The sequence below is a fragment of the Ambystoma mexicanum genome, chromosome 1q (genome assembly GCF_040938575.1).
Source record: "Ambystoma mexicanum isolate Mex_15411 chromosome 1q, UKY_AmexF1_1, whole genome shotgun sequence".
Lineage (NCBI taxonomy): Eukaryota > Metazoa > Chordata > Amphibia > Caudata > Ambystomatidae > Ambystoma > Ambystoma mexicanum.
In genome coordinates this window covers 663,088,994-663,111,591 of record NC_090922.1, presented here as the reverse complement: position 1 = coordinate 663,111,591, position 22,598 = coordinate 663,088,994, and positions in this window count along the sequence as shown.

Here is a 22,598-nt window from a genome sequence, read left to right as displayed (position 1 = left end):
GGCGATCAGGCTGAAAGAGTATGGGTTAAAGCCGGTTTCCCAGGAGTTACGTTAGATTGTGACCGCCATGATGGGGCCGCCTTCAACACAGTGCGGGCTAGGGTGTGGGACGCCTTGCGCGAAACATTCCCAGATACACCGGACTTGCAGTCGGTGATGCAATGTACCATGAATGAGGGGGAGGAGGCTATGGATTACATTTTTCGGGTTCAAGAGATGTGGAGAGCGGAGACGGGCACGCCCTGGTATCAATCGACATCTTTATTTTACTTCATTATAAAAAGAGGGCTCCCCAAGGAAGTGCAGAAAGCGCTCGACAAGATTGCAGGCGTTGAAGCGAAGGGATGGCCAGAAATCCAAAGCATAATAATACACCATTGTAAAAGGATAAAGGAGAGGGAGAAGGAGGTGGCACAGAAAAGGTTGGCAGACGAAGCAAAGTTAGTACAGACAAAATTGGTGAAGGTCGCAGCAGCAGTAGCTGCACTCCCACACAGCAGGGAGGGAGAGGACGAGGAGGAGGGGCTGATAGCAATACAAGGAAGGATGGCAGCTAATTGGGCGGGAGCAGGACAGCGGCAGTGGAATGAGCAAGAGCAAGGTGGAGGTCCGCAGTGGCAAGAGTGGACCCCTCGAGGGGGACGAGGTGGGTACAGGGGCCGAAGAGGAGGCGGAACGGGATATGGGGGAATGGGAGGAAATGGATGGCAGGGCCCTAGAGGTGCACAAGGAAGTTGCTGGAACTGCGGGCGATGGGGGCACTATTCTAGAGAGTGCAGAAGCAGACCCAATAACGGGTTCCAAGAGGTAGAACAATATGGCCATCCCCACCCGGGAAGCCCATATGGCCTCCCAATGGGACAACAACAACTAAGAAACCCAAGCCAAGGTAATGCCGGCCAGCAACAGGGACCCCAATATAGAACACAGAACCACCCACAAAACATGCAAAACAACGACAGTATGCAATATACACCAGGCAACCCTTTCACGACAGCAGCAAACGGGGCCCCCGCACCAGCACCTTACAACGGCATGTCAGTGGTCTCAGGTAACGTATTCAATGAAGGGGGGGCGATGAGACACCCCGCATAAGACAGCCCACAGAGAACACTTGCGTGTCCAGTTCTATCTACCACCCACAGTGCAGCAGAGGAACCATTGGTAGGGGCGCAGATAGGAGACAGGCAATTTGTATTCATGGTTGATTCGGGAGCGGAGAAATCATGTGTCAGGGAGGGCCGGTTCCCGTTATCTAACAGGAAGTTAGAGACGCAGGGGTTCTCTGGGGCTGTAATTGAAGTTCCTTACACAGAAGTTTTAGATGTAACCGTAGGAGGCAAGACTGTAAAGGCACCCTTACTGTATTATGAACAGTCCCCTATAAATTTGCTGGGAAGGGACCTTATGAGTAAACTTAACATGACCATATCCTTTACCGAAGGAGGAATAGTGTGTTCTACACCCGGGATATGCCCCTTGCGTGCAATGTTGGTAGTGCAAGCCTACACAACCACACAGGAAATACGAGGGCTGCCACAAAATGAAGAGATGTTTATTGAAGGGCTAAAGACTTTGGCCCTTATAGTCCCAGAGCTAAAAAGCATGGATTGGAGGATTCCAGCAGAATTCCTCTTCCGCCCCATAGTGTGTCCAAATGCAGCACCAGGATCAGTGGTGTCGTTGGATTTGCACGCTGTGCAGGTATCAACGAAACGGATCGCTGTGATTGGAATGGACAGAGAAGGATGTGAGTGGCGCACCGTGCTGTGTACAAACGCCAACCTCGCCCTACGCGAGGTAACAGATGAGGATCTCTTTTTAGACACAGAAGCAGATGGTGAGATAGTAATGGAAATAGCGATGCCCTGTGACATTTTGATCCAAGCCAGAGAGATCCCCGTCCAATTGATGGCAGTGGTAGGAACACCACCGTCATTTTTTGATGACGACATGAGGTTAGTACCAAACAGATTATGGACAACAGGCCCCCATGATGTAGGGCTGTTGCATGGAGTACAACCTGTGATAATAAAACTAAAACAAGGAGCTATCTTACCCCGAGTCAAACAGTATCCATTGTCCCGTGAGGCTGAAGAAGGGATAAAAGAAACGATAAATGCACTACTAGTACAAGGGATAATAGTGCCTTCAAACTCACCATGTAACACATGTATTTATCCAATCAAAAAAGCGAAAGGGGGGTCTTGGAGGATGATACAGGACTTACGCCCCCTCAATGATGTAATACAGAAAGAGTTCCCTCTAGTCCCGAACCCTGCATCAATACTATGCAGTATCCCAAAAGCAGCATCACATTTTACAGTAGTGGACTTGAAAAACGCATTTTTCTCAATACCCCTGGCGGAAGAGAGTAGATATCTTACAGCATTTACACTGGGGGGAAAAAGATATGAACATTGCAGACTGCCACAGGGATACTGTGAGAGCCCGAGCATATTCAACCGCATATTGCATGAAGACTTGGGAAACCTATCAGTAGAGAGTACGATTATTCAGTACGTGGATGACTTATTGGTGTGTGCACAAGACGAAGCGACATGTAGAAAAGATTCAACAACGCTCCTGACTTTACTAGCCAACAAAGGATACAAGGTAGACAAGGAGAAGCTACAGTATTGCTTGACTGAGGTCCTATACCTGGGACAGCTCATATCAAAAGATGGAAAGAGAATAATTCCTGACAGGGTGGAGGCAATAAGGTCAGTAGGAGAGCCCACGACAGTGAAAGACATGCAGAAATTTTTGGGGATGTGCAATTATTGCCGAGCATGGATACTAGACTATGCAGCATACACCAGGCCCCTCCTACAAGCACTCAAAGAAGCACAACAGGAGAATGGAAAAATAAAATGGTCAGAAGAAATGAGCATATCGTTTCAATCACTGAAAGAGCTAATTTCAAGCGCTCCAGTACTAGCAAACCCTGATTATGGACACAAATTTTACCTATTTTCCCATTGCAAAGGAACACTTATGACAGCAGTACTAACACAAAAAACATCCTTAGGACACAAGCCCCTGGCGTACTATATTGGTACTTTGGATGCCGTGATGCAGGGTCATTTCGCGTGCGAACAATCGCTCGCAGCAGCCGCATTCGCGATTGAGAAAAGTGCCACAATAGTAATGGGATGCCCTGTGACATTGTTTGTGGAACACTCATTATTTGCAATACTTGAAAGATCGAAAAGCACACTGACCACACAGCGGGCAACAGCATACGAGATCATATTGTCCAGCGCCAACATCCACATAGTGAAATGTAAAACAGTGAACCCCGCCACATTCATTACAGAAGCGTGCACATTAGAGGATATGCAAAATCACGACTGCGCAACCCACACAGGAGAAGGAGGGGAGGACACAGTGGTGTGTGAAAACGCTCTCAGCGAGGCGGAAGTGTACTTTGTGGATGGGTCCGCATCAATTGATATGAACACGGGAGAAAAACACGTTGGCATGGCGGTAGTGAGATTAGAGGAAGGTGAGTTTGAAACATTAGTACAGTACCGCCTCCCGTCGCATTACTCTGCACAGGCAGCAGAACTGATTGCGCTCATAGAAGCACTACATGCAGCAAAAGGCTGTGCAGTAACAATATACACAGACTCAGCTTACATGACGACGACAGTACATGGAGGTCTAGCAAGATGGGGCCGTAGGGGATTCAGACGGGCAGACGGAACACCAGTGCAGCATGCAGAATTGTTAAAAGAATTAATTGAGGCCCTACAAGACCCTACTGCTGTAGCAATAGTGAAGTGCCAGGCCCATACAGCCAACACAGACGTTGTGTCTTTAGGGAACGCGGCAGCGGACGCTGCCGCCAAGGAGGCTTCCTATTTTCAGAAATACGACACAGGTGAGTTTATGATCAAGACCACAACAACCGAAGAACTGTCAGAAGGGTACAACATGATGTCCTTATCACAAATACTAGAATTACAGCAAGGAGCGAGTGCAGAAGAAAAATTGACGTGGACAAAACGGGGATGCAGCCAATCAGGAACAGACCTACTATGGCGGCAAAATAACTCAGGGAAAGTGGTAATGCCACTGCAGTTACTAGAAGTTGCATTTCAACAGCTGCACTTCCCAGCACATAACACTAAACAGCACATTGCAGCAGAAATACAGGAAGAATGGTTTGTGCCCTGTCTCCAGGAGCATGTGTCTCGATTGGCAATGGAATGTACAACATGCCAAATATACAACTCAGGAATGACATTACGCACACTCCGGGGAACAATTCCAAAACCCATTGGCCCCTTCAGAGAACTGCATATAGATTATGCAGACATGGGGGAAAGGTGTAATGGCTCGCGGTACATGATCGTGGTAGTGTGCCCATTTTCAAGGTGGGTGGAAGCGGGACCATGTGCGCGACCTGATGCCAAAAGCGCCGCCAAGTTCCTAGTAAGGGAGGTGTTCCCGCGCTGGGGAATTTGTGACGTGATTCGCTCAGACAACGGCTCTCACTTTGTGAATGAACTCTTCAAGGAAGTGACCACATTACTGGGTATAAAACATAAATTATGTTCGATTTATCATCCCCAAAGTAATGGCGTAGTGGAAAAGATGAACGGCCTGTTAAAGGGCAGGTTATCAAAACTATGCTTCTCATTGAAGAAAAATTGGATTTACTGTCTACCCCTGGCGCTATTTGAACTAAGAAATCAGCCAAGCAAAGACCACCATTTGTCCCCGCACGAGATCGTGACTGGGAGACGAATGAACACAGCACACTCTCCACTGCGCGAACACTCAGATGCTCACAGAAGCGCCGCAATATTGGGAGATGAGTTCACAGACTATCTAAGAAAATTAACAAGGGCAGCGCGCGCAATATCAAAGCAACTCTCCCCACCCTTCACTAGAGAAGAGGGAAACATAACAGGACCTGTCACGGAACCAGAGCACCAGCTACAGCTGATGCCAGGGGACTCAATTTATGTCAGAAGCTTTGTACGTCGGTGGAATGCACCACGATTCCATGGTCCATACGAGGTAGTATTTTGCACACCCACAGCAGTGAAGGTAAAGGGCTTGCGGTACTGGGTGCACTTGACCGACGTACGTAAAGCATACAGCAATGTACAGGAGGAGATAGATGAGGAGGCACAGACAACAGCAAACAATGCAAATGAGTAGGATGTCTAAATATCGACTTGCGTGAGTGTGTATGTCAGCACTGGAATTGAATGAAATAATGACTGACAAGGATATCAAAAAAATGTGTGTGAGATTTCCTTTTTTTTATCTTGTTGAGTGGTATATAATTAATGAAATAATACTGTTACAACTTGTATATACCCTTGTCTGTGAATACCCCTCCCCCGCACCCCCACCCGCTTCCATTCCCCGTCAAATGTATTGGCACAGATGGTGCCAACAAAACGTTTACATGCATGCACTTAATGCACTTTTATATCTCAAACAGGAGCTTCCATGGCATCTAACGGGCAGCCTGCAACGGATAGAATTAGTAGAATGAGAGATTTAGTATATGAGAGATGTAGATATTCGTATGAGTGTGGATTATCAGTATGCATCACATTGTTTTTTATGATAATGTTTGGCTTGGTTACATATTGGTTTATAGCGTTCATCTCTATCGAGATGTACGAGGGGGGAGGGAGTAACAACACTACTGGATCAATTAACAGTACCACCGGGCCCAATACAACTGCAGGTGTCAATACCAGGGAAGGTGATTTTTTGATATGGGACGGAACTAAACTTGTGTGGGGGTATCATACCACACCATCCAGTGTTGTGACCTCACAAAGAGAAAAGCCACAAGGTGGAATACAGAGCAACACAGTGTCTCCACCAGGGGTATCCACTTACAATGCCCACAGTCTCAATGACCGAAACCCGTCTGCCATATCATGGTTATATAACACCCCCACCAGCCAGCTTGCCCCCACCCCAGAAAACAATCTGCCAGATAACGTCAGGAAAGAAAACGATAAGCTACTAGCAATGCACGAAATATTATATGATGAATGGGCCAAGGGGGGCGGGAATGAGAAAGGGGGGTCTAGTTTGTCCACTGCCCAGGGGGGTGGGAAGTACATTAGTAACAAGAACAACAGACGAAAGAGAGAAGCAGGGAGGAGAAAGTACGATGAGTACTATGGGCTAGGTCTAGATGAGATGGAAGACCCACGACACCCCCATCAAACAAATAAGTGGTATGCAGACATGAGTGCCACAGCTAAACAGACAACAAACGAGAGCTGTTATGTCTGTTCCCTCATCCCCCATGCATCAGGTACACCCAAAGTGTTGTTACCTAAAGAGCTGCCTATTGTGGATGCCCAATGTCTCCTTCATCTCACGCTGTGCAGGATTAAGAACACCTTCCAGGCACACGAAGTGACTTTTCAAATGCTGCAGAACGAGAAAACGTGTTACCCAAAAACGGCAGGAGTAGTATGTTTGAAAGAACCATTTTTTGTGATAGAAGGGACACTTTTTTCTGACAACAAGCGGAAGGATGAAGAAGTACTGTGCAAAGCGGAAGCACTAAGAGGTGTGGCGCCGGATAAATTGCAGTGGATAGAGGAAACATGCACACCAGTATGGAGAGAACACATTTCAAAGCTAACTTGGGTAACTGCCATTGAAAAGCCGTTCAAACTGCAGAGCGAAATGGACTATAAACTGTGCTTTAAAGGAGAAGGGAGAACCCCCATGGGAACAAACAAGAACTGCAACAAGACCCTCACCATCCCAGACCTAAGGAAAGGGACAGCGGCCCTGATGGACACGTACTGGGTGTGCGGCAAACAGGCATACCTACACCTCCCCCAGTCATGGAGTGGCAGTTGCTCAATGGCCACTCTGCACTCAGCCCTAATGGTGATACCAGAAAGCCACGTCGATGGGACACAGGAACGCATGCAGAGTGTGGCTCAACCAACTGCAGAGACACAAATATATGTCCTGTCTTCTGGAAACAAGGAAGAAGTGCTGACCCGTAACAGGCGAGCATCAAATTACATATCAAAGGCATCATCAGAACTATTGGCTCAGATCCCAGACAAATATCGATTATTCAGCTCAGCAGAAACATTTTTTGCCTCACTCGTCTCAAGTGTCCAAGCACGGGCAAACGCAAAATGGCTCCAGATAACACGCTGGGAATTGATTCAGCTGGCGAACGACACTGAAGAAGGATTCAATATTATCAAAGTTGAACTAAGAGCTTTACGACTAATGACCATGCAAAACAGGTATGTTCTGGACCTGTTGACGGCGATGGACGGTGGTGTTTGCCGAAAAATAGGAAGTGCCTGCTGCACTTTCGTACCTTCTGAAGACGCAGAGAATGGCTCCCTGTCCCATGTGATTGAAGCAGTCCACAACCTAGGAGAAAAAATGAAAATGGAAGGCGGAGCAGAAGCGAGTACATGGTTCGACAACATCTTCTCCTGGGTTCCCTCATGGCTTGGAACAACTGTGAAATTTTTAATACCAGCTGTTGTGTTCCTCCTTCTACTTTTTTGCCTGTGCCAGGTGGGTCTTCGAGTTTGTGCTAACACAGTACCAAATGGTGCAATGATGATGGTGACAATGGGCAACTCACACGGTACAATAAAAACGATGCAAGAAGCACAAGTACAAACAGGGATAGATAACTCGCCCAGGTACCAACTGGTGCCTATATACCACGATAAAGATATTGTAGATAAGTTGTGGCACACCACCATCAAAGAGCCCCGTATACTAGAATGGTATGAGGAAGTTTGGGTAGATTTGGAAGGAGATGGTGGGTGCATATATCTAATGTGTACCCCAGATGAATATGCCCGGAGAGGTGAGAGCTTAAGGGGGGTGTGCAGAGCATGGATGCCCATCAAAGGAACTCCTGCATGGGATGAGGCGGTGAGGGACGAAGCAGAATGTAGGAGGATAGAAGATTTAAAGAATTCGTTACTTTAGTAACGAAAGGGGGGAAATGTAGGGGAGGACTGGTCCAAGAAGGCCCCCCCTCGACTACACTTTCTCCCCAGGTGAGGACTATGGGTCCTTTGGGCGTCCCCTCATGCCACCCGGGCCCAGGTGGTGGAGGGTTCACCCACTGGAGACATTGCCCGCACGTATTAATTGCCCACACGTATTAAAATTTAGCTAGGCCTAGAAACCATTTTGTCTGGTAAAGATGGTGTGAGCTCAGCGCACTGTAGCGCGGCCCCCACCCTTGGAGGGTTTCAGTCATCCTTGTTGCCGCAGCACCCTGGTAGATCCGCTGCGAGCACGTTCCCACGAACAAGACGGACATGAGCTAGTGTAATACACTAAGATTGTAACAGTTCACCTCCCGCAGTGTATCATCGCTCCCAGCATGACCCGGCCAGCAGGCCTAGGCAAATGAAAAGAACAGTAAAATGGTCGTCACATGCCAGACAACCTTTGTATATTAATGTTGAGACTACTTGCAAAGGATGCTTTTCTCTCATAAAATCCCTTATATTACAAAAGCCTGTAAGATGTATAATTACAAGAGATCATGCCCCCATGATATAAGCGATGGTGAGCATATACCATTGCAGTTGGGTACTAATAATAACGGCACGCACCAGGAATCTGTTTGTTACGTGTATGACTGGAAAACTTACACCCCATGGGCTCGTGCCATAACTGAACTAATGCTGCTAGAGGACACAAGAAAACGAATGTAACCATACAAAGGGCCCATGTGAAGAATGCATGGGAAGGCGCATGTCATGTGTGCATGTCTAGGCCCCACATGCGCCACCACCGTCACGAACAAGTGGCGGGTTACTTTCTATGTTCTCCACCAATCCTAACTCTACCTCACTTACTGCAAATATATATGCATATAACTAAATACTGCACTTGTTAAAACATAATGTATGAATAAGGTACTCAGACTGGGTATAATCAAGACACATCCAGCAAAGTTTAAATGCATGTTTTGTAATGTTTTGAATAAGTATTATAGAGTGTTCAACTGTTTGTGATGTCTTTACCTAAATCGGCAACACACGAGGGAGATACCTTTGTGAAATATGTGCAAGGCCATTCCCCCTCCCACCCTACGAAGGCTGCCAAGGCATGAGAGCAGAGACCGCGCCGCGCTGCGTTACCTCCCCCAACCAGACTGGAGTCGCTTCAAAGATTTGTAACCCCCTCTGTAGCACCCAAGGCCACCACCTGCCACATGCATTATTTACAGCACAGCAGTAAACCTCTGCCTGAACACACGCGCCCCCTCGTAAACCTCACAACCCACCGGACCATCTCAGACTTATGGCCCCGTGCAATCAAGACACCCAACACTTTGACAACACACAGCGGAACATCCATAACAACTTCTAACAAGGCAGAAAGACATGTACCGCCCGTCCCAGGCCCTGAAGCTTAGCCCCTCGACCTATGGCCCCGGTCAACAGGACACTGGTAACCATGCCCTGACGTATTACCTCCAGTCCCCTCACAAGGTGCATTCCTCCTGTGTTGCATTAACCTGTTGTATAACCTATCGAAAGATTTACTAAAGAAGATAATACCAGAATGTTTGAATGACTGCGGTGTGCACGGCTTAGGGCTAACAAGTCAAGAAAAGACATTCATCTCTGCCACTGGCCGCGATGGCCCCACAACACCGCCTGGATGAACTCTGCCACCCTGCCAGGCCCAGCCCAACCCACGAGGCTGCCCAGTGACGTCTTCCAGCCAAAGCCAACCACATCACAGCAGCACCTATAGTTAGTCATCACCACCCAATCCCCATGAACTTGTGCCCCCTATAGTGTGTAGGTTCTTATGATGTTTTTTGTAAATATATACGCCTGTCTTTGCTATTGTCGGACAGAGCGCTCTCGGAGTTTGCAGAGTTCTTTGCATGCCCTATTCTGATTAATAAACTCCCATTTACGCTCACCCGCACTCTGTCTTGGCCTTATTCCCATCTTGGGAGAGTCCTTCATTGTCTCTCATTGCGGGGAGGATCGTGCTGTTTGGGGACGCTTGCCTTCACAGATCCCATTACCTTCTGGATGATACGCTGACGAGAACTAGTGCTTTATACCAAGCAGCAAGCTAATCTGCTCGAACACTGTATTAACAAAATGTGCCCCGTTATCTGATCTCATGACATCGCACACCCCCCACCTGGGGAACACTTCCCTCACTAGAAATGTGGCCGCACAGGTAGAGTCTGGGTGTGTACATGGACCTGCCTCATTCCATCTAGATAATGGACACACCACAACAATTAAATACCTGTACCGTTGCATACTTGAATCATGTTGACGTAATCGACATGCAAGTGCTGAAAAGGCCCATTTGGCCTGGGGATGACTCCTCTCATAACTTTTAATGTGTGCCCAGTGGTGAATTGCTGGCAGATTATGCAGTTCACCATAAAAATGCAACATGCTCAGCTAAATTTGGTATGAGCCAGTCTTCCGCAAGTGTTATTTTTAATAGGGCTACAGGCATTACTGGTTTACCAGTGTTGTCTTGTCACCACAAACTGTCAGTGGGGTTTAAAGAACACCCTCAATGTTTCCACAGGTTCTTCTCTTCCTGTGGTGCCTCCCCTTGGAGCTCCATCAAATGTGTTTGCCCAAGATCGTTATAGGCTTCCGATGTTGCCCGTTCAATCATCATCCTTTCATTGGTGCATGCCATTTCCACTTCCACAATTGTCTTACTTTTGGATGCCATATGTTTGGCTTCTGTGTCTGCTGCTTTGTTCCCGCATGAGACAAAATCTGTCCCCTTGGTGTGGGCGGCGCATTTCACGACCGCTATGCCCACTGGGAGCTGTAGTGCCTTAATCAGCCGGTCCAATAAGGCTGCGTGCTGCACTGGCGTGTCATCTGCTCGGAGGTAGCCCCTCCTTTTCCTGCGCGCTATGCCTGCGTGCACTGTCGAAGTCACATAGGCAGAGTCACTGTACACCGTTACTGCCTGGTCTGCGTGATTCTCAATGGCGAGTATATCAATGCCAATAGTTCTGCAGCCTGTGCTGAATAGTGTGATGGTATTCGTGCACTAAGAAGCACTTGAAACTCTCCATTTGCTGTGTGTTTTATCACAGCAACGCCTGTGTATTTTTGCCCATCACTTTGTTCGATTCTCGACTACCCGTCAATAAAGACGATCTCTCCTCCTACCTAGGCATTTTCTTTCACCCTGGGAATTTCATCATAGAATTCTTGAAAGTTTGTGCAGTCATGTATCGGCTCTCCCTCAGTGATTGGTTCTGCAATGAACATGGCTGGGTTTACTATCTTACATTGGACTATCTTAATCGATGGCTTTGATATGATCACTTCATAAACAGAAGCTCTCTGAGATGTCAATGTGCCCTTTGCTTTCTCTAAAATGGCAAATGGTGAGTGCTCGACGTACAATGTCATGGAGCATCCCATCACAATGGTTGTAGCCTTCTCTATGGCAAATGCAGCGGCAGCTAAACTTTGTTCGCATGGGAAGTGGCCTCTCATTACTGGGTCCAGGTTCCCACTGTAGTATGCTAGGCGCTTGTACCCCAAGGAGGTTCTTTGAGCGAGTACTGCTGTCATGACGCTGCCATTTGTGTCTGAAAACAAGTAAAATTCCTCTGCATAATTGAGAATTCTGAGAACTGGAGCTGTACAAATCGCTCTCTTGAGTTCAGAAAACCCTTCCTCCATGGCTTTACACCATTCAATCTGTTCCTTTGTCACTTGGGCCTTCTTTAGGGCCTGAAGTAAAGGCTTAGTATAAGAGCTGTAATTGAAAACCCATGCTCTAACATATTTGCACAGGCCTAGAAAGCCCTGCATCTGTTTTATCGTGTGAGGCTTAGCCGTGTTAAGTATGGCTTCAGCCCTTTCTGGGGTCACCTTCTTTCCCTCATGTGAGATTAGCTGGCCTATGTACAGCACTTCTTGTTGACAATATTGTAACTTTTCCTTGTCAACTTTATATCCTTTTTCAGCCAATATGGTCAGTAGCTGAACAGAATCGTGCCTGCATTGCTCTTCTGAGGTGTTACAAATTAGGATGTCATCCACATATTTTAAGAGAACACTTTTTAGTGCAATATTGCTCAAGTCCATCTGCAGGACTCTGTTGAAAATAGACGGGGACTCACAGTATCCCTGTGGCAGCCTCGTGCTTTTCAGACGCATTTGTCTGAACGTGGAGGACGTCAGATCTTGTGAGTCATGGTGCAACGGGATTGAGAAAAATGCATTTTTCAAGTCAATCACTGTGAAATATTTTGCCTCAATGGGTATATTGCATAGAATTGTAGACGGGTTATGGACTAAAGGGAACTCGGCCTTGACAATATCGTTGATCTTGAATTAGCATCCAAGACGCTCCCTTTGAATTTTTGATCGGCTAAACCACGGTATTGCATGACGACTCTGAAGTCACTAAGACGCCCTGTTCCATCATTGCAAAAATTGTCTTAAAAATCCCATCTGCCTCCCTGGACATAGGATATTGTCGGACGTTTGGTACAATTTCTCCTGGTTTCAGTTTAATTCTTACTTCTCCAACCCCCTTCAAGAGGCCTATGTCATAGGGGCCTGTAGTCCATAATGAGACAGGCACCTTGGCTATGTCGTCATCAAAATATTCAGGACGATTTAGTGCCAACATCATTCTCTGAGGTACTTCTCTTTTAATCATCTTAACCCAAAAGGTGAGACTCCCGCCCACTATTGTCTCTCCCATATCTGATTGCACTTCAAACAGATCATCATTGGTGACGTCAGTCACTCGATATCCTTCTTCGATGGAGATAATCACGCACCATTGTCTGCCCTCCTCATCGTAACCATCAACCAGCACCACTTTCCCTCACACTACAGCTGTGTGTATCATTAAGGGAAATATTTGTCCCTTCTCCTCATGCATTGGTATTCTAGGTCTGATTAAGAACTCATCAGGGGTTCTCATGATCCTGTCTGCAAGGCCTGGCAATCCCGCCATAAGCACATGCATGCCATATGCAAACATTTCTGGCTCCAATGGTATGGCCCTCATGGCTATGTGTCCTGGGTATGCTCTAATCATTTCACTATATTTGAGTAGTGCATTCCTGGAGTGGAGCATACTATGCCATCCTGTGTGAACGAAATTGTCATGTTCAATTTTGTCATTAGGTCTGGACCCAAAATGTTTACTGGGGTCTGACGTGAGTATAATAAGGGTACATTAATTTCGCACTCTCCTATGGAGACTGGAAGTGCATTTGTAAAGGGAACTCGACTGTGAGCTCCTGTGAAACTGAGTATCTATGGCCTTGCCGGACAACGAAAACTTGCCTTCACATATGCATGAGCATGTTGCACCCGTGTCCACTAGGAAGGAATATTATTTACCCCCTACAACGACATCCACCCTAGGTTCCCTATGAGGGTCTGGTGTCACTGATAGGATAGAGCACATCAGGGTTCACAGTGAGCTGTCCTAATTCTCATACGATTTTGGCCCACTGTGCACTCGTAGGTTTTCCCCATTCCCATTGTTACTTCCCCTTCCAGGGTTCTGGGTCTGCCTGTGCTCATCGTTTGTGACACTTGCAACGGTGCCAGTTGGGATTATCCTTGTGGAAAATTCCCCATGCTCTGAGGTTGTACTCCTTGTACTTCTTGTACTCCTTGTTCCGCTCCTGGCACTTGTTGTTGCACCGTGTGATTTTGTGCAACACCCTGTAGTAAAACTGCAGGTGGATTTGCCATACCTGCTCCCATCCCTTGGCCGTTCTGCATCATGCCTTAATTTCTGCATGTGCGCGCCAAGTGCCCTGTCACTCCACACAGCAAACATACTGGTGGTGGTTGGATTATTTGTCCATTTGACATATCCAGGCTTCCATTTTGCACGTTTTGAAAACATCTTTTATTATTTTGGAAGCCTCCTTGACTGCTTTGCCATCCTCTTCTCCTAAATCCTCTTCCCAGTGGTTAAAATTCTACGTTACCCTAATTATTCTGTTGTGGACTAGCCACCTGCTGAATGTTTTGTTCAGCTGCGCTCGTTAGCATGGCTCCTTCAAGAGCATACTTTGATAGTTTCTTCTGCACCAATTTTGCTTCCTCACCCTTCCGAGTTGCATCCATTTCGTGATTCTTTTCTTTTTCAGCCCAAGGTTTAGCCTCGACTCCTACCAATTCCTTGAGTTGTTTCTGCACAGGTTCTGGCAATCCTTGGCACAATATATGGTAAAACACAGGTATGTATTTTGTCCAAGATTCATGTGTTTCGAGCACCCACGCGTTTTGGAAATTCTGTATATAAATTAAAGGATCTTCAGAATCCTTCATTTTTCAAGTCATTATAGCTCCCATATCGGAAGTATCTGGGTAAAGTACTCGTGGTGCTTTCCATACTGCTGCTCTGCAATTGTTAAATGGTGCTCCGTCATGTGCGGTATTAATTGTGGTTGCACCAGGGTACCCTGCCTGTGCCCACACATCGTCTGATCTCTCACCAAGTATGGCGAGTAGGAGACCCTTAATGTCCCCTATGGCTAATGTGTTTCCCCCTGTCATTTTTTCTAACTCAAATATCCATTTTCCGGCTCCCGATGTCAGCTTGGAAGCTTGTTTTTCAAGTTTTCCTGATCCATGTGTGGCCATGGAATATATTGGGGTCTTACTCCCCCCTTCTCTAGCAGTGGAAACTGGAATGCGTAGCCCTTTTTTTCTTCTCTCATTGTTCTCCTGTCTATTGCAGGGGTGATATTCCCACATCGCCGTCTACTTGGCAATGTACTTAGTCTGTCTACATAGGGTGGTGAAGACACCCCCCTCTGACCATGAGATACTTCTTCATGTCGGTCAAACTGCGATGCTGACTCTGATGCCCTTGGTGCAGACTCGCTAGTGTCTGACCATCTTTTCTCTTTTTCCTTTGGGAGTCGCCTTTCACTTCGCCTTCCTTCCTCATTTTCTTCGCACTCTTCCCTTTCGGTCATTGTATGTCCCCAGTTCACGCAACTTTTCGTATCATTCTTGTTCCTGCTTATTTCTAATCTATCCAGGGATAGCTCTCTATTCCCACTACTTCGGGTAACATCCTCAGTGTCATACAGCTGAGTGCTCTCCAGGCACGTGTCTTCCCTCTCTCCTTGGGGTATTTGTTCTAGCCCCATTTCATCATATATTCTATCGATCATTTCTCTGATGCTCCTGGTGTCAAAGTCATCGTCAATATTTGCCCTGGACGTGCCTGGTACTGCATTGTACGTAGGAAAGAATTCTTCGATATCTTCCCAGTCTACAACTGGATCGGGTTTTTTGACTTCCCTCTCCAAATATTCAAGATTGCATGCTCTCGGTCTTCGCTTACTTTCAATATCATCATTGAATTCTTTTCGCTTCCTCGCCTCTTCTCTTACCCGCCTCTTTTCTTACCCTATCTTCTTCCTTTCTCTTTTCATTTCTAAGTTCATCTGACCTTCGTATTTCCTCATCTCTTCGTCTCCTTATTCTTTTCTCATGTATCCTTTGCTCTTCTTCTAACCTTTGCTGTTTCTGCCTATCTTGATCGTAGGCTGCTCTTGGGTTGCGTCTGAGCTGTTTTTCTTGCTCTTTGTGATATAGCTGTTCTCGCCAGTCTGTCTTTCCTTCTTATCATTCCGTCTCTTAACTCCTTTTCTTTCCCCTTTCTCTGTGTCTCATCTAACCTCTCCTTTTGTCTTGCGTCATCAATGCCTTTACCATCGAATTTCAATAAAATGTGTCCTCCCATCCATGCGTCTTTCGCGAATGCTATCTCATCAGTTCTGTCTCGGCCCTCTGCTGCTCTGCTGTCAGATTTGGAGAGAGATGTACTACCTCCACTGAGACATCCTGAGGGTTGCTATGCAGCAAATCAGGAAGGGGCTCACTCTCATCCTCTTCTTGCTCTGAAGCTAGCAAGAGACATGAGACTTATGCTTGCCTGTGGAAAGGCTTGAGCCTGTTAACATGGAATACCTGAGGGGTTACCCCTGGGATTCCCATGTCAACCAGATAATTGACTTTGCCCATCTTGGAATTAATTCTTAAGGGTCCAGTCCACTTGTCTGCCAGAGTTCTAGGCTTGGTAGGCTCCATCCCAAGGATTTCCTGTCCCGGAGTCCAATCCACTGCGAGGCTGTAAGGTCATGCCAGTACTTGTTCAATTCCTGGCTGGCCTTAACATTTGCTGTTGCCTGACCCATCATCTGTGTCATCCTCCGTCTGAGGCCTAACACATAGTCCCCCACTAGCTTGGCGGGACTTGGAGGGCTGGCCTCCAAACCTTCTCTGATCAAGGCAATGGGCCCCCTCACGGGATGTCCCAAGAGTAACTCAAAGGGGCTGAATCCAACACCCTCTTGAGGTACCTCTCTGTAAGCGAACAGCAGGCACGGCAGGAGGAGATCACATTTCCTCCTTAGGAGCTCTTCCAAAGCACCTATCATGCCCTTGAGAGTTTTATTAAACCTCTCAACCAGACCATTGGTCTGGGGATGGTAAGAGGTGGAGAACTTATAGGTTACCCTGCACTCTTTCCACATGGTTTTCATGTAACTAGACATGAAGTTGGATCCTCTGTCAGAGACAACCTCCTTAGGAAATCCAACACGGGTGAAAATGCCCAGGAGAGCCCTGGCAACCACCTTGGCAGTAACAGTCCGAAGGGGTATAGCCTCAGGGTTCCTAGTGGCATGATTAACCAAGACCAGGATGAACCGATGTCCACCTGAAGTGGGAGGGTCAAGGGGGCCGACAATGTCAATGCCCACCCTCTCAAATGGTGTGCCAACCACTGGCAATGGTTGCAGTGGGGCAATGACACTGCCCCCAGTCTTGCCAGATAACTGACAAGTTGGGCAGGTCCTGCAGTGGGACTCCACTTCTACTCCCATCCGAAGCCAGTAGAAATGGGCAGAGAGCCTCTTCTTAGTCTTCTTGGTACCAAGATGACCAGCTAAGGGCACCTCATGTGCCAAATGCAGTAGGAAGGGCCTGTAAACCTGGGGTACCACCAACCTCTTGAGGTCACCAGGTTCAGGCTTAGTGGGCTCACTAATAAGGAGCTCAACGTCCCAATGGATTCGGAATGTCCTAGGCACTTCTCCTTGTGCCTGGGACAGGGCCTGTTTCCTCAGAACCTCGAGAGAGTGGCACCCTCTCTGTCCCTTACAGAAGTCCACCCGGGAGGGTCCCCCTTCAGCTAACAAGCATTGAAGGTCGGGATGGTCCTCCAGGTTGAGTACCTCTCCCACAGGAAAGTCTTCTGGCTCTTCTCCCACAGGAGTTGAGATGGGATTTACCACTGGGCCCAGCACGTCTGGAGCATGGATCCCAATGGGTGCTGTCGGAACAGCAGGAAGAGCAGGGGCTCCTTCCACAGAGGTGGCCGTCTTACTTTTCTGTTTCCTTCGCGCCTTGGGTTTCCCTGTCGGCGAGGGTACCGGGCTCGCAGCCGGACCCTGTGTGACTTGCGATCGGGTGACCGCCACAGCAGCCATGGGTAGACCTTCCGTGATCATCCCCAACTCAACCAAATTGTTGCCTAACAAAATGTTCGCAGGCACGTTGTCCTTAACCAGGACTGGAAGCTTCGCTGTCTTGTCTCCAATCGTAATGTTGACTAAGGCTACAGGGGATAATTTGGGAAATTTGGGAGGCCCACCAGCTAACCTGGTGGTTCTCAGAGGAGCACCTACAAAGTCTTCTGGCTTGAGCAGGGTCCGTCCACCACTGTCATGCTTGCCCCAGTGTCTCTCAAACAGGTAGAAGGCTGGCCATTCAAGAGGACACTTCTCAAAAACCTACGAGTGTTTTGTGGGATAGTTGCCAGTACTTCTGCATACTGGTCCCAGGCCCCAAGGGACACTAAGGAAATCTCTACGGGAACACCGAAGGTGATCCCAGTAGAGGAGGGGAGGACAGTGGCCTCCAACTCAGGTAAGGAGTAGGGGTAGGTCAGGCTGACAGCCTGGACTCCAAGTGCCTTACCCTTACACTTGGGGTCACCCTTTCGGTGATCCAGAGCCCCACAATTCCAACAAGTGCCAGGAGTGCGGGGAATGGTACGGGAACCACTGGGACACTGCTTTGCAGCAGGTGGATCACTACTCTTACTCCCACCCACAACAGACTTATCCCCACTAGGTTTTTGGGTCTTCGGAGAGGAAGGTTTTGGTTTACCTGACTGTGACTGCTTTTGGGACTCCTCAGCTTTCTGAGAGGCCCCCTTTTCTTTGTCCTTCCCACTGGAGTCCTTAGGGGACACCCGGTGGGAGACCCACTTGTCAGCCAACCTAGCCAGCTTAAAGGGATCCAAAATGTTCTGGTCAGCAACATACTAACACAGCTCTAGTGAACAGGCTTCCGAAAAATGCTCAAAAAACAAGATGTGGGACAATTCAACAAACGTTTTCACTTCATAACCATCAATCACCCCATCATGTTCAATGTCGCAGTACTGACCCAGTCAATCCAAGACACATTCTCTCGTTTCTTAAAATCCCTCAACCGTTTAAGATATTGGGTAGGCGTCTTGCCAAACTTGGCACTCAAAGCAGACTTCATGTACCCATACTGACCCCTTTCTTCCACACTCAGTTTCAGAATACAGTCATATCCAGTCTGAGGCACTCTGCTTAACAAACACTTAGCCCAATCTCTCTTATCAACATCATGAATTGCACAAGCCATCTCAAACACTTCAATCCATTGGAGGATATCAGAACCCTCCGCATACACACCAACCAAATCTTTCATAAACTTGGTTGCTGGGGACCTGAAACTCTCAACTGGTTTAGCTGAAGTCTCCACTCAAGCTTTCTCTAACTGGATTTGCTGACATTCAGTGTCCTTGTCTTTGAGTTCAAGATCCCTATTCTTGAGTTCCACTTGCTGTGCCAACTCCTCTTTCTTAAGCTCAGCATCTATTTCCAACTAGCAATATTCAAAGGCCAATTTCATCCATAACTCAAGCTCCAAGGAAGTGCTGGGGTTTGGAACAGAGGCAGTAGGAATGGTGGCATTCCCAGAAACAGATTCAGCAACAACCCCATTGGTGGAGACCTAATTGGTTGCATCCCCCCCCCTCATCAGGAGTTTCACCATCAGTCTGGTAGTCCACCAGGGCAGCTATCAGCTAAGCCCTAGACTTATCCATAAAGTCTAACTCCCTGGCTTCGCAAGTACTCTGGAGAGCCTCCACATGAACACATGAACTCCTGCGCAGAAAACACAACATAACACACGATAAAAAGCAGTAAAGGACAAGGATACGGAGGCCCTGTCCCTCCGATGCATTTACAGCATCACGGTGTGCTAATGGAGTTATGTCTTCCATGTTTAAATCTGTTCCATTTCCTCTGATATAACACTTGTCAAAGCTTTCGTATGGTTTAAACAACTTGTGACAATATGAGCGAGCACCAAACAGTGCAAGCTCCAATCCAAATTTTCCACAAAAAATTTTATATTACCAATTTGTTAAAAAAAAAAACATCAATTCATTTGTGATTCTGTCTCAGCTATTGAACCGCACACATTTTTAATCGATTCTCTTGAAAAAAAAAAGATTTCTCACATATGACGTCACGACAGAAAACATGTAAGACAGATGCTTAACAGACTAGCTAGACACCAGCTGGACACAAATATCTTGCCTCGAATCATTACCCCTTCATGGAGTGTAAACAAACCCCTTTCACAACGTCTTTAAACGTTCTGGTAGTCTATTTGTTCCCCATTATGTGGGACTCTGGGTACACTTTTCTTCTGGCTGCTATATTTAAAGCGCAGGAATAAGGCAAATCCTCTCACTTCTCAGGTGTCCGCCCTGGTAACCTCTCTCTTCTCGGGTGTCCACCCTGGTAACCTTTATTTATGTAATTATTCTCGAGTCATTATCCCCTTATATATATATACAGCCTTCTCTACTTCTAACTTTATTTTGTTTTCCCTGCTCCCTCTGTTACCTTTTTCCCTTTACTTGTTCTAAGGCATGCACTGTTTACCAAAGCACTGCATTTTTGCTTCACTCACCGTTCGCATGGTTCGTCTCTGGATCCTCGGGATCACCGCCTTCGTTACCGCCTTCATTAGATTTTCGCCCGATCAGCTGCCCGTACGAATGGGAAGGGATATGTGGGAAAGCGGGTCCCTTCAGGCCCTGACTGCAGTCTCTTGCTAACACTACCATTGTCTACGGGGAGCTTCACGGTCTTCTCAGCCGAATGGCAAAAGACTCGTGATATTGCCAAAGACCTAGGGCCTTATTACGAGGTTCGAGGTAGCCATGGTGCTATTAGCACCATGACTAACCCTTTACCGCATTCCGGGTCTGGGTTCTCGAAATAGGGACTTACCGGGTCATTCCAACCTTGGAGGACCCGGTAAATCCCCATTCCGAAAACCATTCCCCATCCCAATTCGAGCCCCCATAGGGCTCAATGGGAATGGGGATGGAGCTAATAACGGGCCCGTTATTAGATCCCTGGTGCCTTAACGGCTCCCGCTAAGGGACCTCAGAATATGAAGGTGCCGGTAATCCCTTACCTCCAACCTCGTAATGAGGCCGCTAGAGTTACTTTATGTCGGCGGTCAATAGGTGTCTTACTTCAATCAATAATCGATAGTCGATAAACCATCCGATCTTTGCTGTCAAGTGTACCGAGAGACCCCCGGCCAGCCCATAGAGTCGGGGTTTGCTCTTCAGTACTTTAAGATGAGATAGCTTCACCTTGAGATGAATGGGGGTGCAGGTTTTCTTACTCCAACACCAATCAATAAGGACAACTCAATGGTTTGGTAAAGGGGAGTCAGTTTAATGCCAAGTACAAAAAATGGGGAAACATGGAAATAGGCAGTGGTCCGACATCCCGTCTCGCTTCAACTCCCTCGAACTTCATACAAAAATAACTTGTATAACAAAAACGTGTTATAATGTGACGTGTAACACTCAAAAGTTAACATGCAATTCTATTGGTTGGAAAAAGCTAACTTTAATATAGGTGCTATATCTGTATATGGTAACGGAGTGAGGGTATTGGGTAAATACTGTCAGGTGGGCATCTAAGCCCTTCCTTCAAAAATGATTTCTGTAGACGTCACCAAAAGTACGACGTCTCATTGGTTCTACTTACTATAGGAACCTAGATTATTTGGTCCATTGTGATTGGGTTGGTATCAACCCCATGAATAAATCTCCACTTTGCTTAGCAGCACGCCGAACAGTCCAGCAGGTGCAGGGTGTCCCCCAATTCACCCTGCCTTTCTACCAGCAATCATCACTTTGTGAGCTATGTGTCAATTGGTTCACTGTGGTTGGCTGGGTGGGTGCCAAGCGTAGGTGTGTAACTGTGCCTCGTCTCGTTCGGCTGGTCATGTGCTAGCACACCATGGATTTACCTCGTTTCTCTCAATTTGTGTATTTGATTTTCGTTTCACCCTGCCACCTGCCTACGCCTCCTTATCTTGTTCCTTCAGTGGCAGAATATTCTGTTCTTAACTCCAATTAAAGTAGCTACTGTTCATAGCTTCAATCGATATGACCTTGGCTTCCCCGGCAAAAGCTGCAGCTGCCAAGTTTCGATTCAGCCTTTTTCCTCGTATTACTAAAATATGAAACTTCTTGCGTTTGGCCTAGAATAACCTGGGTTAGTTCTGCTTTTCATGCAAAGTGGATTTGCACTTGTATAACATGCTTCATTTTGAGGTAGATTGTGCACAATGGCGCTTGCCGCTCTATTCTTCTACTTAGCATAGCAAGCCACACTGATTTCTTTAGCTTTCTTTCATTTACAAGCATATGTACAGGCGTTAGCTGGTTGAATATCTTCATCCTGCTTTCAGCTTAAGTTCCCTTGTATTTCAACAATGCTATCTTATATGGGTGTGTTAATCCAGGCCCTCGTGATGTCACCATTCGTCTTCAATTAAGGACTTGTTGTGTTCTTCCTGTACAGTACTTAAACAATCTTCATTTCGTTTAATTTGCTAGTAGGGTTTTCTTAATGGGTACCTTACTGCCCATGGTTGTCTGGTTATTGGTACTTCAATAGGTGTCATTCATCTAATAGGTACTGGGCAGAACCCCACTGCGGCTCTCTGCTGGTTTATCTGCTCATCATACGTCACATATTTTGGTGTGAATGTTCCAGGTACTTCAAAATTGGCGACTGGACTGCAGGCTATATTTGGGCCCTCTTCTACAACCTTGTCTCAGATAATCTCAAAACATCCTCTAAAGTCATCCTAGCAGGTGACCTAAACTTAGGGCTTCACGACCCCAAAGATACTCCAGCCAAAAACCGGGCTAAAGCACTAGAAACTCTAGGCTTCTCACACTCCATCATCAACCCCACTCACAACAAAGGCTGCACCACCGACTGGCTAGCCCACCACAACTGTGCCCCTAATGTTACAGCCAACCTCCCCCTTCCATGGACAGACCACCACCTCATCCTCTTCACACTCTCCACACCGAAGGACAAAACACAGCCATTTTACCTCTGCCCTCGGCATCCACTAGAAGTGCACTCCTCATCACTAGGGAAATGTTAGCACCATATCTCAAGGTCCCAGCCCTTGAGACAC